Below are 18,162 nucleotides of genomic sequence, written 5' to 3' on the forward strand. Positions count from 1 at the left end.
GAGGGCCAGAGGGAGAGGGAGAAGCAGACTCCCCGCTGAGCAGGGAGCCCAACTCAGGGCTCGATCCCAAGACCTTGAGATCGTGACCTGAGCGGAAGGCAGACACCTAATAGACTGAGGCACCGGGCGCCCCAGGGTTAATGTTCTTTTAAAAGAGACCTCCCAGAGTCCCCTCACCCCTTCTGCCACAGGAGGAGACAGAGATCCAGAAGAAGGCCCTTCCCCAACCGTGCTGGCTTCCTGATCTTGGACTTCCCAGCCTCCAGAACTGTAAGGAACGAATTTCTGTTGCTTATGAGCCACTCAGTCTGTGGTCTTTTGTGAAAGCAGTCTGAACGGAGTAAGACAGGGTCACGTTCCCAATGCGCACCACAAAACACACACCACAGATCATGTGGCCAGTTCTGGGCAGGGACACCAGGTGAGGAGAGGCATAGGAAGCGAGGCAAAAATCAAACGTTGTTTACAGCGTAATTGGCTTGGGGCTGGCTTTCTGCCCATTTCTTCCTCTGTGCCAGGTAAGTCTGGCTGAACTTCGCGGAGACTCAGTCTGAAGTTGAGTGACAGACCCGGCTCTTAAATGTGCTGATCACGCAGAGCAAGTGTGAACGTGGCTGTGATCATACTTTGCTCAGTGACTGGAGTAGGGCTTGGAACTTTTTATTTTATTTTTTATGTATTTATTTATTTGGGAGAGAAAGGGCAGGGGGGAACAGAGAAAGCACCGCGGCAGAGGCAGAGGCAGAGGCAGAGGGAGAAGCAGACTCCCCTGCTGAGCAGAGAGCCCCGATCCCAGGACCCCGAGACCACGACCTGAGCCGAGGGCCGACTTCACCGACTGAGCCCCCCAGGCATCCCGGGCTTGGCACCTCCTAAATGATAAATAAACCCCTGTTGGTTACGAAGTGAGGAGAACCTTAGATGGCTCTTTGAGTGGACATTCTGAAATGGTTCACCGCCAGCCCCGTGGCGGCCCCCGTCGAGCGTGTCGCCCAGCTGTGGAGGGTCCGGGCTGGGCCTTCCAGCGAGCTCCCGGGGCTTGCCGCCCGGAGACCCCCTCGGGGAGCAGGAAGGGCTGCAGACACACGCAGCGACTGGTTAGAGAGTCGGAAGAGTGACTGGTAATTTATGTGTTGACCTGACCCGACCGTCGGGTGCCCGGATATTCCGTCAAACATTATTCCAGGTGCTTCTGCGAGGTGGCTCCTGGCTGAGATGAACGTTAGAAGCAACAGACTGAGGAAAGCAGCTGTAGGCGGGCCTCATCCGATTCCCCGAAGGCCTGAACAAAGCAGAAAGAGGGACTCCCCGCGAGTAAGAGGAACCCCTCCTGGCTGACGCGTGAGCCAGGGCGTCGCTTTTCCTGCCCTTGCACTCGAGCCGCCCGTCAGCTCTTCCTGAGGCCCGAGCCCCCGGGCCGCGGGTGCCCCCCTGCACACCTTGGGGCTCGTCAGCAGGCTGCTTACGATGACCCTCTCTAGCCACCTTTCTCCTGTCGGTTCTGCGCCTCCGGAGACCCCCGAGGAACACGGAGGTCAGACGGGAAGGCCAGGCCGAGCTTGCACCCGAGGCCCGGGGCTTTCGCGGTGGCCAGATCGCGTCGCACGGGGGCCTCGCAGTCTCGGAGCCTTGGTTTCCCCACCGTGAGATCTAGGCAGCGCCACGTCGGTCGGCCGACGTGACACATGCGCCCCGGGGCTCTCAGACCGAGGGGCGTCCTGTGCACTCTGCGATGCGGGCAGCCTCTCTGGCTTCTGCCCCCTGCGTGCCCGGGGCACCCTCCTCCCAGAGCCGCCCCCGACACTGCCACCTGTCCTCCGAGGGCCAGATCGTCCCTGGCTGAGAGGCGCGGACGCGTAGCAACCACCACGTGCACTTGCAGGATCGCGGCTCCAGGATCCAGCGAGGTTAGCTGCGTTCCAAAGCCGGTCCATCCATGCCACAGAAGACGCTAAGTCGTAACACTAGTGTTGTCAAATGGAAAAATAAATGGTTCACGACCCAGAGGCTGCTCCTTTCCGTGTTGCATAAATCCTCCTTCGTGTTTCTGTAAGCGGGAGACGTCCAAGCTGCTCGGCTTGGCTCATAAGGCAGAGGTCTGCAGTTTAAGAATCTGTTTTTCCAAATACACAGGGGACCGGAGTCCTAATCCTGAACCAGAGAGCCCAGCCAGGAGGACGCATCTTGTAGTATGCTGGCTCAGGGCGGCTGCGTCTTCCGAAAATTGTGGCCTGCCTGGAATACATTTTCGGTTTACTCGTTAGCATTTTGTTGAACATAACCCGTGGGTTGGGAAGGAGAAAAAGTAAAAATGTAGCCTTGGGAGGGGAGACTTGGAGAGGAAGGAAGTGGGTGGTTTGGAGCATTCTAAGTTTGGGAGAGAAATTGGGCTGACGTTTTTTTAAATCTGAATTTTAATAACTCAGGTATGAAAGGAGTCCACCTCCAGCCTGACAGCCACGACCAACTCTGAGAACATTCTGGGAGCTGACACAGGGCAGAAAAATGCGCTCAATTGGACCAGACACAGGCTGCCGGGCTCATCCACGCAGCTGACTTTTCCGGAATACCCTGCATGTTTTTGGAGTGGAAGATGAGGAAATGGGAAAAACCTGAATCTCCAAACCGGCTGCATCGACCCATTTGAGAAAAGCGCTGTCAGGCTCTCAGTCCACACTCAAAATCTAAACAACTTCTGATCACAAGTCAAATAAGTGTCTGAAGTTAAAGACATAAAGCCACAAAGTAAAGCACCAGGGAATAACCCCATCCTGTCCCCATTCCGGTCCCCCGAGCCTGCCGAGGGGTTCCGGGGTAGGGATTTTGGGAATCCTTTCTTCCTTTGCTGTCCTGGAACCGGCAAGACAGGAATTAGCAGGAACTACATCCAATCTCCTCCACAGCTTGTGCATTTGCATTATTTAAATATATGGGAAGTGCCCATAATTGAGTAATTATTCTAGCATTTAAAGAATGCCAAACAATGAGCCATTTCTTCTTCAGACCCAATCTGGCCCACTTCCGGTTTCCTCTCAGTACAATGTGCAGAATTAGCCAATGTGTCATTTCCTAGAACACTTGATTGTTTATACAAGTAAGCAAGACTCCTTTGGCAGTCTTTATTTCTCTCATTTTAGACCCGATGATTGTGGCCTTCATGGTACTCCCTCTTCTAGAAGCTTCTCAAGCATCGAAGATGTATAGATGCAATGTTGTACCTTCTCCTCTAAAATCAAGATTATCCTTTGGGAAGAGGGGTGGTGGGAGAAGGTGGAATGTCACGGGAAGGGTAAAAATCTTCAAACTCTGCGTTTGCTCGTCTGGCATGCAAAGAGTGTGCTGGTTTTGCCCCTTAACAAGCATTTTAAAGAAAATATTCTGCAAGCTATATTGAGGGCATTTTAACCATTTCAGAAAAGGGATTTCCCAGAAGGTCAGCGCAGCGAACAAGTGTTTGTGCCTTCATCACCCAGAGCCTAAGTGGATTTTTCCTGAGCGGTTTTTCCATCCGAAATCTCGGGGAGAGGATAGATCACTGCAATGTTTGTACTTCTGTTGTTGGCAAGGCTGTGGTTTTAATACAGAGGCAAAAAGGAATGCATAATTGTGCATTCAGCTCAGACCAAAGACTTCTTCCGCTACAGTGTCCGGTGTGTGCCTATGTTTTTAGTTCCACATGGAAAGCCCCGCTTGACTGTAAGAAAGACGGGCCTTCTTCTCGCCGACAATTACCACGGGCTACAAGACTTCCCAATTCACCGCGGTGCTGGGGAGGCCGCACTCCCTTCCTCGACCACCCCACCGCCTTCTCTTCGTTGTTTTTTTTTTTTTAAGATGCTATTTATTTATTTATTCATGAGAGACGCAGGAGAGAGGCAGAGACGCAGGCAGAGGGAGAAGCAGGCCCCCCGTGGGGAGCCCCATGTGGGACTCATCCCGGGACTCCAGGCTCCCTCCGGGCTGAAGGTGTCGCTAAACTGCTGAGCCGTCTCACCGCCTTCTCTGCCAACCCAGCTCCCTGCACAGGTCTGCAGGGACGCCCAGAGGCCCGGCAGATCTTCCAAGTCAGAAAGGATTAACGGTGCTGTCAACAGGCCTCAGGCACCCCAAGTTCTGGCCTCTTCCATTAGTTAGCTCATTTTAGGAAGAAAAAGGCAGCAGGCCTGCTGTGCTTCTCTGAGTCAGAGAGGTCCAGGGGCCACGAGTGGGCATGTGGCTAAAGCTTTTTCAGTGAGGGTCTCCCATCTGTCTTCACTGGCACGCCATGTCCCCCTATTTCTGAACTCTCCTCTAATGTGCACACGGAATTAGGAATATCTGCAGACGTTGTCATGATGATCAAATGATTTATATTTGCTCAGTGCTCGGCAGACAGCAAGCGCGGCGGACCCTCATAGGTCAGGCTCCCCAGAAGCAGTGCCAGAGGTGACCATGGTCAAGCGAGTGCCGGACTGGGGGTGTGCTCGCCGAAGGGGGTGTGGAGGCGGGAAGGGTGGGGGGGCAGCTAGCAAAGCCATGGCAGCCCATGGGGAGCTCTGGAGTGTGGCCCACTGGAGTCTGTCCCACAAAGGCAAGAGGACGGGCTGTCCCGCAGCAGAATCAGTCCCTAAGGGGGGGCGCATAATAACCTCTTAGACGTCTGTCAGCCAAGGGTGATCCTCCAAGAAGGCTGTGCGCCCCAGCCAAGGAAATCTGGGTGGGATGCCGCATCTGCTACCAACATCAAGTATTGGGTGCCAGCAGCTCCAGGTGCCAAGGGGACAGGGCTCAGAACTTGGGAACCTGGAGACCTGAGCCTCAGTTTCCTCATCTCAGGTGTCTTCCTTGGAGTCTCACGGGCCTCCTGCATCCTCAATTTGGGGATGAACCTGAGTTTCATTTGTAGACAAATCACAGTCATAAGTGCTTATTTCTTTGTGGCATGGGGGGTGCACAGACTCAGTCCTGCTCTCTGCAGCGTGCCAACACCTCGCACAGCGCTCGTAAGCAGTAGGTCTGTAGCACAGTCCCACTGGGTACCTAAGGTCTCCTGTCCTCAGGGAAAGCCCATCCATGCTTGCCTCTCAGCTCCCACCTGGGTGTGGCCCCCCCACCCCCTACTCTTTACCTGATATTCTCTCTTCTTGCCTTTCCTTGTAGGAGTCCTTTGATGTGTGGGTGTGTTCTCTCTCTGTAGGGGCTGCTTCACTCTAACACACTCCAGCCCCATTCAGGGCAGGTTCCAGCGACAGTACCCAGGTTTGTGAAATTCTGGAAAGACAGGATGCCTGGGAGGGCAGACCCGCAGCTTCAGCCTGGCCATGCTGGGTGGCAAAGTGACTTCGGGGTGTGCAGGAAGAGAGAGGAAAGGCAGCGGCAGCCCCCTTGGCAGTAACGCATGCCAACCAGAAAGGAAAACGTCAGAGCGGGGATACTTGGCACTTGGGCATCCCCTGGAATGTGCGAGATCAGGAAATATTAGCCTTTTTGTTACTCTCCCTACCTTTCCCTGGGACATTTAATAACCATTCACGTTTAACTAAAAGGACTCTAGTGGTGGAATTTCCGGCATATAAGTTTTGGGTGGGGGCAGACACTTGGGGAATAAGGAAGTTCCTGTGTTGTGGTGGGAGGAGGGGAGGAAAGACCTTCCTTAGGTATGTCCCAGTGAGCGGTCTCCAAGAACATTTCCCCCTTATGAGAGTAATATTATCATTTTACGAACAATTTGGAGGGTAAATAATTTTTAAAAAGCCACCTCACTGAAGGAATGCAAACTAGTTTTGGAAGGTTTTCCTTCAGTCTCTTCTCTGTATCTAGATTTGGATCACACTGACTTTTTACTAGCTGTTTTTATATCACCGTAACAGTGTTTTAAAACCTTCCTGATAACTTTCCTGTATTTCCTGGCTTTAAGTCTCGTGGCCAGGGAACTCGAGTAGTTAAGTAGCTGGGACACTTGGAGCAAGAGAGAGCCCCAAAGTTGGGACTTCAGTTTCTCCAGCTTGTGACACGGGTGGAACATAACGTATCATCAGATTTTAGGGGTTGACACAGCTTCCTCCCCAGCAGTGGTCAACTTGAGTCTCTGCTCAAACTATCAGATCCTTCAGTCTGGAAGGTGGAAGAGCTTAAGGCAGGTCAGGGGGCCTGGCCCAGAGCGGGGACTTCGGATCAGCCCTTCTGGGGCTCTCCTGGCGGGGATGCCTAAGTGGCCACCTGTCCAGCTCTCGGTTACAGGTGTGTCGCCCCAGCTCCACGCAAGATGACTGGCCACGGGCTCCCCCTCGGCCTCCCCTCCGGGGCTTTACCCGCCTTCGCGGGACCATCTTGGCTATTCGGGAGACCCAAGGCGCAGTCCCCCCGCCAGTGGGCAGAGGGGCTTTGGAAGTCTGGGGGTGGGTAAAGCGAAGTGACCGCCCTCTCCCCCGGGAATTGTTCGCGTCCCCGGAGTGAGCCCCAGGCGGGCCGCGCCTGCAGCTCGGGTGGGGTGCCGTCTTCCCGGCCCCCCTTCCTCTCCGCGGTGGCCCGGGGGCGGACGGACGCGGCGGCGCCCATCCTGGCCCCCGCGCGGTTTCCCGGCGAGGCCGGAGGAGGGAGGTGATGGAGTGGGAAGAGGGAGGAGCGCGCGGAGCAGGAGCGGGAGGAGGAGCTGCAGCGGCTGGGGGGCGAGGGAGCCTCCGGCCGGGGAGCCGGGGGGCAGCAGCAGGAGGGGGCGGGGGCTAGGGTTGGGGAGACGGTGGCCCGGGAGCCCCGGGGGAGCCTGGAGGCGGAGCAGCGGAGGGCGACGGCGGGCCCGGCGGCGGGAGCCGGCGCCGCAGGCTGGGGGACGGGGCGGAGGGGCGGGGCCGCGGGCGGGGCGGGGCCTGCGTGCGCCCCGCCCCTCCCGACCGGGCCGCGCCGAGGAACGAAGATGGCCGGGCGCGCCGCGGGAATCGAGGGGCCGCCGGCAGCGGCGGCGGCGGCGGCTCCGGGGCTGTGACTCCACGCGTGGCGGCGATCCGAACGACCCGGACGGGCGGGCGGGCAGCGCGGGCGGCGACGCGCAGGGCCGGACGGGCGGCGGGCGGGCGCCGGTGCGCGGGCGCCGGGCGGAGGATGCACCGGGCGCGGCGGGCGGCTCCCCGCGGCCGCCCCCGCGCCCCGGGCGCCGGGCCTTAGTGCTGGCGGAGGACGCGGCGCGCGCGGGGCGGCCGGGCGGCGGCGGCGGCGGGGCCCGAGCGGTCATGCCGTGGTTGAGCGGCGGCCGGCGGCGGCGGCGGGGAGAGCCGCGGGAGGCCCCGCGGGAGCCGCCGCCGCCCGCGCAGCCCCCTCGGGAGCAGCCGCCGTCCGCGCCCCCTGCCGCGGCCCCCGCGCCCCCCGCGCCCTCTGCGCCGCCGCCGCCGCGGGCCCGGGAGAGCGCGGAGCTGCCGCTGCCCGCCGGCTGGGAGGAGGCGCGCGACTACGACGGCCGCGTCTTCTACATCGACCACAATACGCGCCAGACGTCGTGGATCGACCCCCGCGACCGGTAAGAGCGGGGGTGCGGGCCGCGGCCGGGGTCCCGGCGCTCCATCCCTCGGGCTCTCGGAGGGGATCGAGGACGCCGGCAGGCCTCCGGGTCTGGGCGCAGGTCGCGTGTCTTCGGGGGGGCCCCGGGCGAAGATCTGGGCGCTCCACGCCCCCACCCAGGGGCCTTGGACGAGGTTCGAGGCGCCCCGTCTCCGGCCTCGAGCCCCCGGAGTGCGGAGCCCCGGCCGCCTCCCGGCCCCCGCTGCGGGGCCGACACAGTGACTTGGTTCCCTCACGTCACCCGCTGACCGGCGCCTGGAAGCTGGTCGCCTGGAATTTCCTCCCCCGGAGCTGACGGATAGCCCTCTTTTCCTTTTTCCGCCTCGGCCTCGCCCATCCCCGCCGGGCCTCGGCCGCCCACCGCCCCCGGCCCCGCGGTGGCCAGATGAGCTGTCATCTTGGAGCATAAACGTGCGCTCCAGCTTCGTGGTGTGGGTTCCTTGTCTGGCGGGCTCAGCCTACTTTCCATCCAAAGACTGGTGCCAGATGGGCCACTCAGGGATTCCCAGTTCTCTTGGAATCGGGAGACTCTGCTCCCAGACTATGATGGTTGCTCTTTAGCGCCTTAAAAATTGAGTTAAAATTCTGATTGAAGTCGCCTTGTGTACTGCAGCCAGAATGCAACATGATTAGACCCATATGCTTTTGCAGTAAACGAAAAACAAGAGCTGAATTTCAGGTTTCCTTTTTGTGCAAGATGTGAACAGGGCACTAAGTTGTCTTAGTATTTATGTGAATATACCATGGAGTGAAACATGGATTCTTCTAAAAGCACTACCACATTGCATTTGATTAAGTTCATGTAATGATGCTTTTCCTTAACTTTCTGTGTGATTGCTAATTTCAGTGGTTCTGCTCTTTTGGAGAGGTGCTTTTGTGTGTGTGTGTGTGTGTGTGTGTGTGTGTGAGTGTCTGTGCACGCACGCACCGCGTAATTGGGAATTCTGTTGAAACTAAGTGTTTCTAGTGGTTACCTGATACCTTGTCCTGTCTGCAGCAACTTCTCTCTGCACTGGGCCGGGGTGCTAGAAAGGAAATACTGCAGGCTTCTCAATGATTTTAAGACTCAGGACAGGCTCAGTGTGATGACATTGCTCCTGCTTCCTCCTTACCTGCACAGGAAAGGCAGTGCTGCATGGCACTGGCGTTTGAAAATAAACTTTGGAGGAGGGAAGCTGTTGCATTATTGTTTGAAAAATCTCTCTGGGTTCAGATAGGGAAAAACAAAACAGCAAAATGAGCGTGTTTCCCTAACATCCTCCCTGAACACAGCAAACTTCTGGACTCAGAAACTTAGGTAAATCCTAGCACACTTTTATGGGTTAAAAAGATGCTTAGTTATTTTGAAAATCAGGTGAGATCATATAATAATTTTACCAAAGGCTAGAGCCACAGCTGTTTGATGAAGTCTTGGATGGTTCTGGAATTGGTGGAACTGCTTGGAATGTAGTGCCCTTTTATGCTGTATGTCTGCTAAAAACCCAAACAACTGGAAAATGAACCAATTAAAAATACTGTTTGGCTTAGAAAAGGCTAAGGTTCATTTTATGAGGGTAATATAAAACAGTTGTGGCTACATTGGAGTGGGGTTTCAAGATGAAAAATATAAACGTGCAAATTTCCATTTTAATGGTACGACCCAGGACATAGGTGAGCAGACCCTACAGGAGTCAGCTTGTAGAGTCTTCCTTTCTCTGTGTTTCATATACATTTCCTATGTTCTTTTTTCCAGAAATCTGTTTGTTACTGAATGACATTTTCACCCTTTGCAGGCATCACTTATGTTATAGATTTTTTAAAAGTCCCGTTTCTAGTGCTAAAAGTGTCGATTGAGTGAGTAAAAGTGCATAGTTTACATTTTTTTGTAAAGTAAAAACATGTGTATACTTTTATGAGACATTGTTTTTATAGTGAGTGAAAATTCAGCAGGGGATAGCTTGCACTTCAGCTCCCATAATACCTTGCCCGAAATATGTATGGAATGTTCAGCAAGCCACAAACATTTAAGTGGAGTCTACCGAAGGGTGTAAATGGCGTATGGTGTAATAGCCATTCTTCTTCCTCTTTCAAAACAGAACCCTGCCGTTTTTTATGGGTGACTGATTATCCTTTAAAGTTGTAATTGATTTTTATTATATGGAAAAAAACTTTGTCAGAGTACATTTTCTCCATGTGCATCTGACAGTTAAAGTCCTTTTTGAGTTGTGTTTGATTCGCGCAAGTGGAAGACGGTGTTCAATGATTTTCTCCAAACAGCTTCCAAATAGAGAACTGACAGGATAGTAGCAAATAAATAAATAGGCTTTTAAAGAAAATGAAATTATGAAGGAATAAATGAATGTAGTAGGTGTGGTGAAAATTGATGCTGACTTAAAACATTATTTCACATACAATTTAGTAAAAACTGTCATAGTGTAAGATGAGGCCCTGTAAACACAGTAACTGAGGGCCAAGGGTTGTAGATAATCTCTTCTAGAGTTTTATAGTAATTCCCGTCAATGTTGTGTGTAATAGCATTTGATATTGGCAGCTTCAGGGTGTGTGGGTGAATTACTGTAGTTGTAATTTCTTTTTCAAGTCACAACCAAAAAGTTGCAAGCCTAAGGAAATAATCTTTACAGATGTGGCTACAGATGTATAAAAAAATCTCAATGTTTACAAAATGGAATTTTTTGGTTTGATTTTGAACCCTCCTTAGGCTTAAATTCACTATCTCCGCAGATCAGTATTGTCTGTATAGTTTTCATTCTTTGCTACGGATTGTATCCAAAGACCTTGTTAAAAAATATAAAGTTAATTGATCGTTTCTATGGCTGGCAGTTTCTGTGGGTGAGTCTTGCCTGGTTCACATTGGTCACACGTATGTATTCTACATATATTCACTCAGAGTTCAGTGATCACTCTATAAGAAGATATTTGCTATTTAGGCAGAAAACATGGAAAGAACATTTTTGCTTCCTTTGAAAAAATTTAGTGCCTTCAACAGTGCCTGTGGGTTCTGTTGATGTTGTCTTATATGTGGACTGAGTGAGTGAAACTGCATGTTCTGTTCTTGGAGCTCAGTTGAGATTACAATGCCGGACTGCCAAGGCCGAGCAGCCAGTCCAGAGGATGGTGGACGTATCACATTTGAGATCAAAGCGAATGTGAATAATCCTGATGACGGTGGAAGGCCCAGATTATAGCATGACATAAACTTTTAGGGACCCATTTGTTCACGAGATGGGATTTGACCTGCTCCAATTGGAGAAATTCTGTGGTATATTAAAATTCCTTTGAACAAGCTATTTTATGGAGAAAACAATCCATGGTTTGGGAAATTGCAAGGCCGGAGCCCCGTATAACAGAGTCGGATGACATCATTGCCACCTCCTTGCGACCTTTATTTAGTATTAATTAATAGGAGGTTTACTATATTTACTCCACAGAGTCTATTTCTGGATTATACAAACTTTCTGAAAAACAAGGAATGATTTCTCTATTTTTCATTTTTTAAGATTATAGGTACTGTTTGTATGAACATGGGGGAGCGTCTTTGCTTTTAAGGCCATAAGGGGTGGGCTCCTGGTGGAAGAATCTTTATCCATTTAGATCATCAGCAATCATTTCTTGGTCTATTCTTGGCTTAGTATCGGTCTTTTTCTTTCCTTCCTTCCTTTTTTTTTTTTTTTTTTTTTTTTTTTAAGAAAAGTGAATGGAAAAGTCATTTCTGAAAATAGATCCCGGATGTTTAGAAATCTCTAAGTTTCCTTTTCTCCCTTTTCACTCTGCTCTTGCAAGTGGGAATAATGTATTCCACCTTCTCTGGTAGGTTCTGCTTTAGGAACCCATGGGTCAGGTGACGTGGTAAAAGCCACCTGGCGAGCCTGGTGAGCTTCTTCTAGCCCAGGTCCTTTTGCTGATGTTGGTTGCCTTCCCAATACATTCAATACAATTGATCTGATGGAATAAAGCCGAGTTAGGGCAGCCCCGGTGGCGGCCCAGCGGTTTAGCGCCGCCTGCAGCCTGGGGCGTGATCTTGGAGACCCGGGATCTAGTCCCACGTCGGGCTCCCTGCATGGAGCCTGCTTCTCCCTCTGCCTGTGTCTCTGCCTCTCTCTCTCTGTGTCTCTATGAATAAATAAAAAATAAAAAAATCTTAAAAAAAATAAAGCAGAGTTAAATTCTTCTGAATTCACTTGTTCCTATTTAAATCCAGTAAAGTGAAGAAATATTTACAGAGATTCTTGGCCTCCCGCGTTCTAGTAAGGCGGATGGAGACCGAGTTTTCTGGGAGATGGGAGACAGACACAGAAACGAAGACAGTGGTCACGAGGTGGTGATGGCTTCTGAAAAAAGGAGGGAGGGCTCATTTGAGCTGGGGGCAGGGGGGCGTTGTCTTTATTTTCTTCCATTGAGGGTTTCTGGCGCTTTCTGGGAGCTGGGGAGGAAAGGAAGGAATGTGAGGAAAGTGCCGGAGGCAGGAAGTGCCTGCGGGCTGTTGGAATAAATGAGGTCAATTTCCCTGACCCAGCCTCCGGTGAGGGAGGTGTGACTGGGGCTGGAGCACGCCGAGCTGGGAACCCTCAGCTTGGGAGTTGGAAGTGCTAGTCTTGTGCAAGCTCCTCATTTCGCACTGCAGGGCCACAGCTACGGGGACGGGGGACGTCCTGCTGGCAGTTGGAAGCACAGGGACTTGAGCTGAGTCTTCTGGCCAGGAATCGGTGCCCTTTCTCGGGTGCCACTCAGCTGCCCAAACCCCTCCCACTTTGAAACATCCTGCCCCTGAGTCATTCATTCATTCATTCATTCATTCATTCAAACTGTTGCACAGCCTCTGTGTCTCAGGTGCTCGTGCTCTCCTGTCTGCCTGGATGCTTCCACTGAAAGCCCACAGCGGCCACACAGGGTGTAGGTGGGCAGATGATGAAATAGGACAGGGAGGTTGACTTAGTAACCTCACTGTCCACAGCCAAAGAGGGCTCCAGAGCTCTCTCTGGCTCCAGAGCTGAGCTCAGATCTACTACCTGGGCTTGACCCTCCCTTCACTAGGGTAACTGTGCCCCTTGTACTGTGTCATACCCACCAGTTATTTTTTTTATCTTGCATTCATTGTTAATTGATATTTTGCCCCACCACCTCCTTCATGGAAGGTAGAATAATGGCTCCCCTAAAGATGTCCATGTCCTAGTCTCTAAAACTTGCTAATAAGTGACCTTCCATGGCAAATGACATTTGTCGGTAGGATTAAGTTAAGAATCTTGAGATGAGGTGATTATTCTTGGTTATCTGGGTCTACCCGGTGTAGTCATGGTCCTTATAAGAGGGAAGCAGGAGGGTGGTTTTCCCATTGAAAATGGAAGCATCTGGTCAGCTTGGTGTCTTTGAGAACAATCACAGTAGCTGACATTTGTGGCGTGCTTAGGGGTACCATGCTAATAAGCTTTTCACATCTGTCTTCTCCCTGGCTCCTTACAACAGCCAGGAGTCCTTGTTCCTTGTAGATTTGAGCCGGGGAGCCTCACCTTAGGCGCCAGGTCATCTGATGAGTAGCCAAATATGGGGTGGTGGGCAGGGGTGGATCTCCAAGAGAAGAGACCAGTTGGAAACTCTTGGGAGGTCTTCACGGATGGCGACAGGCCCTGAGCTAGAGAGATGGAGGGCAGTAGGACATTAGAAAAGGCAGGGATGATATCAGAGAAATTGTGAAAGAAATAAGGAGTGCACGGGACTTAGCCAATACTTGAATTACGGCAGGTGGGATGGGGAGCTCTAGAAAGATGTGGTGAGGGCATCTTGCAAGGGTGCTTGTGGAGTGGTGGAATCTCCAGTGTTTTCTATCTGGCGGGTTCTCTTTTTTTTCTTTTTATTTCTTTTTATTCTTTTTATTTTTTCTTTTTATTTCTTTAAAGCTCAAGGGTCTAAGGAAGAGAGGGGGGAGAGGAAGGGAGCAGGTTAGGGCAACCCCTGGGCAAGAAGCCCAGCACTTGGGCAGGTGGGCCAGGGTGCCAGGCGGGAGAGCCTCCGAGCAGCCTTACGTGCCAGCCTCGGCGCCACCAGGAGCTAGAGCACTGCCAAGGTGCCTATGGCCTTTCCAGGCCATGTGGAACTCAGGACAGCAGAGAGCCACTGTGCGAGATGAACTCCTTCTGCCCCTTGGAGCCCTGTCCCATGGAAAGGTGCCCGAAGGTACCTGTCTCCCGCATGGGGGAGGTCTCTGAGCCGGTGGATCACCCTGGATTCACCCTGAAAGTTATCCTCACTTAAAAAATTTGAAAAAAGATTTCCATACCATCAAATGTACTATTTTAAAGTGCACAGTGTAGTGGTTTTTAGTAAATTTGCGGGATCGTGCCCCCATCACCACTGTGTGATTCCAGGACATTTCCCTCGCCCCAGAAAGACACCCCATACCCACTAGCAATCTCTCCTCGCCTCCCTGAGCCCCTGGCAGCTGCTCATCTGCTTTCCGTGTCTGTAGATCTGTGTGTTCTGGACATTTCATCTAAGTGGAGTCATGCACTCAGTGCCCCCCCCCCCCCCCCAGGCTTATTTTGCTCAGTGCGATCTCCCCGCTGTTCGTGCGCGTTGCCGCATGGATCGGCCCTTCGTGCCTTTTCACTGCCAAGCGCTGCTCCACTGAGCGGCTGGGGCCCAGGTTGTTCACTGCCCCGAAGTGCCCGCCTTGTCCAGGTCCCCTGCAGAATGCCGGAGCTAGCCCAGCGGCAACTCCAGCCGTCGTGCTGGGGGGGTGGGGGGAGGCGGGGAGGCCCACCTGTGCGCATCCCCAGCGGCAGGGCGGGAACACGACCCGTGTGTTGCGGGCCTGCGAGGTCCAGGGCCGCCCGATCGGTGGCGGCGGTGGCTTGCTCTGGCTCCTGGGCCCCGGCCAGCCTCCCCCGCGCTGTGCCCGGCGGCAGCGGGCGTCCTCCGAGTCCCGGCCCCTGCTCGCGGTGCCCAGGGAGCCCCGTGCTGGAGGCCGCGGATCCTGGCCGCTGCCCGGAGCCCCGGCGGCTTCCCGTTTCCAGCGGCGCTGGCGCAGCGTGGAGTGTTCCCACGTGGGCTGCGGTGGCATTTGCAGGTCGGTCCCTGCGCTCGGCCTTCCGGTGTCCTAACGGACCTGCTCATCCCCGCCCTTGTCACAATGTTTTCTTGCCCTTTTTCCCGGTGTCTGTTAATCCAGGGACGTGTCCGTTAGCCCGGGACGGTCGGGCGAGCTCGGATGAAGGCTGTGGGGGCTTGGGACGTGGGTTCGGGGCGTCCTGGCTCAGGACGGCTGGCATCGGCTGCCGGGGCCCCGGGCCCCCAGGTGCAGGTGGGGCCCGGCGCTCGAGGCCGGTGCGGGGACGGCGGGGCGCAGCGGCACACGTGCGGCCCCTGCCCCCCTTCTCCCTCCCTCCCCGGGATCGCCCGTGTGCACCCTGGCCTGCTGCTCAGGGAACACGCACGTTTTTAAAGAGGGGCTGATGCTGTCCTGACGGGGGGCCCTTCCGAAGCCCGTGGGACTTGCTGGTGAGGTCTCACGCACTTCATATGACCTATCAACGGACGGATGCAGCCAAAGCCACGGGAAACTCCGTAAAAATTCCTTGTTTGGCATCACGGCGCCTCGCAGTCCTCACTTGGCGCCTCGCTCCCGGCACAGCTGTGCGTGGAACCGACTGGCCGCCCTTCCAAGTGCTCGGGCCCACAGGGACCTGGGCTGTTTTTTCTATTACACGGGGACCCCACTGAAGCATTCTTTTCCTGTGAGAATGAAACAGTGCACAAATATGCAGAACACATGGAAATCCCCACCCGCCCCTTCTCAGAGGGAACCTCCGGGATCAGCCTGTGGTGTGTCCTTCTAGTCCCTTCTCTACACTCTACCCAAATACATGTACATAGGGCTGGACCTTTGTCTTAGGATTTTACATAATTGGGATCATACTGTCACCTTTTTTCCCCTGTGACTTGACACTTTCATTTAATAATAGGTCTGCGTGCTGTTTCCACTACTGGAATACACAGATCCACCACCATCCTTTTAACATCTTTTTTATGGAGGGAACTTTCACATAACAAAGTCACCATTTTAAGTGAGCAGTTCCGTGGCACTTAGCGCAGTTGCGGTGTCGTGCAGCCACCCCCTCTTTCCAGTTCTAAAACCTTTCCTTCACCCCAGAAGGCAACCCCGTCCAGGTAAAGCGGCCCCTCCCCACTTCCCCCTCCCCACAGCCCCCTGCACCCCCCAGGCTGCTTTCCCTCTCTCCGGCTTTGCCACTTCTGGATGATTCCATCTAAATGGAATCGTGTGATATGTGGCTTTTTATGTGGAGCTTCTTTTATCTAGCTTCAAAAACATTTGAGGTTCACCCCCATCATAGGAACCTGGTTTTTTTGCTTCTGCTTTTGTTTTAACACAGGGACATGCCCTCCCGTGATCCTGAGGGCAGCTGTGTGGCCTGCGCCCATGGGAACAGCCAGCACACTTGAAAAAAAACCAATTGACCATCAAAGACAGTTTTGCTTTTCGTTTGTTCCTTACTTTAGCCTTTGATTCATTATGTTGAGAAAGAGAGAAGTATAAAATCTCTCACATGTCTTTTTACCATTGGGGACAGAGAGCCAAAAAATTAAATGCATAGTAAGACTTTTCAGTAATCTAGATGCTGGGATGCCTGGGCGGCTCAGCGGTTGAGTGTCTGCCTTTGGCTCAGGTCGTGATCCCGGAGTCCAGGGTTCGAGTCCCACATTGGGCTCCCTGTAGGGAGCCTGCTTCGCTCCCTGCCTGTGTCTCTGCCTCTCTCTGTATCTCTCATGAATAAATAAATAAAGTCTTAAAAAAATAATCAAGACGCTGCCTCTGTGCGAGGTACCATGGAAAATAACAAATGAACATCATTGAGGACTGGCCCTTTCCCTCAAGGAGTCGAAGATACAGCTGGGGAAGCAGAGAGACCCTCCGGAGTAATAAGCCAGAGTGGAAGCGGTCACCAGCGTGCTGCCAGGGCCGCCCTCGGGTGCGAGGATGCCCAGGCTCTGGGTTAGCTCCTACCACCTGTGCCCTGCTGCCAAGCAAGTCCTGGAATTTCCTCGTGCCTGGATTTCCTTACTTGTGCAAGGAGGATGATAATACTTGTTGTTAGTCGATGAACTGATTTAAGTGTAAATTATTTCCCAGACGTCATGGCTGGCCCCGGGAAATCCTAGGACAGGGGTTGGTCATCAGTAGCCTACAGACTGAACCCGGCCCACCACCTGTTTTTATACAGCCTGCAGGTGAAGAATGAGTTTTCCACTTTTAAATGGTTGAGAAAGAGTAATAAGAGTGGTGTTTTGTGAAATTTATGTGAAATTCAAATTTTAGTGTCCACGAATAAAGTTTTGTTGGAGCTTAGTCATGCATGCTGTAGCTGCTTTGGAGCTGTAACTAACTACAAGGACAGAGTTAAATTGCTGGACAGAGACCAGATGGCCCACAGAGCTGAAAATAATACTGTGTGGCACTTTACAGAAAATGTTTGCTGACCCCTGATCTTAGAATACAGGGTTAATTAAGGTAACCATTAGTCAGTGGGCTTGTACGGAGTGGGGCACAGGATGAGACCTGCAGACCCTGGTGGGAAGTCTAACCAACCAAAGGAAAGGAGCTCAGAATCATGAAAGCCAGTGGGGGCCTTTTAGTCAACGAACCCCTCTGTAGAAACTTCTTTTTTATTTCCAAAGATTCTATTTATTTATTCATGAGAGACAGAGACATAGGCAGAGGGAGAAGCAGGCTCCAGAGATAAAGTTAGATGAGAGCATTTAAATAATATGCAAATCAAGATTAAGATGCCTGGAAAATAACCATATTTGGAAAGATTTTCATTAGGGGCATCTATGTGGCTCAGTTGGTTAAGCATCTGGCTCTTGGTTTCGGCTCAGGGCCATGAGATTGAGCCCCGTGGGGGGGTGGGGGGAGGCTGCTTAAAGTTCTCTCTTCCTCTCTTCCCGCTCCCCCCCCACGCGTGTGTGCGCACTCTCTCTCTCTCTCTCAAAAAAAAAAAAAAAAGGATTTTCATTAGAAACACACATTTAATTCTGGGGATCTAGTGTACTGCATTATGATTATAGTTAACAGTGCTGTATCCTCAAATCGCTAAGAGAGTAGATCTTAAGTGGTAATTATGTAATGTGATGGAGGTGTTAGCTAATGCCATGGTGATAATCGTATTGCAACATAGAAATATCAAATCATATCATTCACTTTAAACTTACACAATGTTGTATGTCAGTTGTATCTCAATAAAGTTGGAAAAAATAGAGTTAAAAAGCTAAGATTTAAAGGTACAAAAAGCTTTAGTTCTTGGGAGAATTTGAGTAAGGGATTCATTCTTTTGTGCTCCTGGGTAAATGGATCCCCCCCACCTGTACTTTAGGAACTTCAGTGGGTTTTAAAGGCCCATGAAGAGAACTGTGTGTGCGCACACATGTGCTACTTGGAACATGCAGATGCAAAGAAGAAATGCAGCCATTCTCTACCCCTCCACGCCCCGCTCTTGCAGATCAGAAAAAAACCCCTGGGACCAGTGTCATTAGCCTGTTCCTCTTGAGAGCAGACTGAGTGGCAGCCCAACCTCAAACCACCATGTGATTCCAGGCAGCACAACACACAGAAGGAAATGAATG

General features: G+C 52.5%; 1 protein-coding gene across 1 annotated transcript in view; it reads left to right on the plus strand.

Annotated features, from left to right (window-relative positions):
* Positions 1-7,342: 7,342 nt before the first annotated feature.
* WWC3 (WWC family member 3) overlaps positions 7,343-18,162 on the plus strand; it is a 119,915-nt gene continuing 109,095 nt past the window's right edge. Inside the window, exon 1 of the mRNA XM_038586798.1 lies at positions 7,343-7,489. The gene's annotated coding sequence lies outside the window, so the exon portion shown is untranslated. The remainder of the gene's footprint in view (positions 7,490-18,162) is intronic.

The sequence above is a fragment of the Canis lupus genome, chromosome X (assembly GCF_011100685.1).
Source record: "Canis lupus familiaris isolate Mischka breed German Shepherd chromosome X, alternate assembly UU_Cfam_GSD_1.0, whole genome shotgun sequence".
NCBI lineage: Eukaryota > Metazoa > Chordata > Mammalia > Carnivora > Canidae > Canis > Canis lupus.